At 46.4% G+C, this 865-nt stretch overlaps 1 protein-coding gene across 1 annotated transcript in view; it reads right to left on the reverse strand.

Moving 5' to 3' along the window:
- GNB1 (guanine nucleotide binding protein (G protein), beta polypeptide 1) overlaps window positions 1-865 on the reverse strand; it is a 108,242-nt gene that overhangs the window by 38,532 nt on the left and 68,845 nt on the right. The gene's annotated exons all lie outside the window — the stretch shown is intronic.

Raw genomic sequence — 865 nt, forward strand, 5'->3', positions numbered from 1 at the left:
TCTGAGTCGTGAAAAAAAAAATCTTGTGCAATAAGCTTTGTTTATGAAGCCAGGAAATAAGGTGATTAGAGAAAATCTTTAAAAAAAAAAAAAAAGATTTTGGACTTTAAAGAGGCAACCAGTGGCCTATCCAGAAAACACAGCTATCCAGAAGAGAAAATTCCCTAAAAGGTTGTGGATAGCATAGGTCCCACTCAGTATCATTTGCTGGTTTTCTCTTGCAATTATGCAACTATAAAACAAATGACATGCACCTAGCACCCTAAGAATGAGTGTAGACCAACAATACCCACCAGCCTCCCGGAGGGCGACCTCCCCTTCCCTTGGCTCCCAGGGACGGCCCCATCTGCACTTGGTCCTACATCTTCAGCCCTTGTTTTTCTCCCTTCTGATCCTGGGCTTCGAGGCAGGATTTGCATCTGAGACCAGATAGAGCATGAAGCCTCTCGGACAGAGACCTGGGGCCCAGCTCCACTGCCTGGACTGCACACCATCGCTTAGGGCCTTGGACACACCTGCTGAAGCTCACACTCACCCTTTGAGGCTACCTGGGCTGGAGCCCGGCTGCCGAAGGACAGCACATTGCTTTGGGCGCCGAGACCAGACTTCCAGCACGGTGCTCTGCATGCTGGGCTCCTGACACCGTCCAGTCTGATGTCCTGCCTGTGCAGGACACTGGTCTTCCCACAGATGAAGCAAAGGCCCCAGAGGTAGCATACTGTTTGTCTGCCATCTACTTTTTATAATAAACTCTTAGGTGGATTGATTAGTATGAACATTTTCTGCTTTTCTGTCTTGTTTTTTATTTTATAATTTTTAAAGGGATAATTCTGAGTCCACAAAACATTTGCTCATATTATTTTTA

This window comes from Propithecus coquereli, unplaced genomic scaffold (assembly GCF_000956105.1).
Source record: "Propithecus coquereli isolate 6110/MARCELLA unplaced genomic scaffold, Pcoq_1.0 Scaffold544, whole genome shotgun sequence".
In the NCBI taxonomy this organism is placed as follows: domain Eukaryota; kingdom Metazoa; phylum Chordata; class Mammalia; order Primates; family Indriidae; genus Propithecus; species Propithecus coquereli.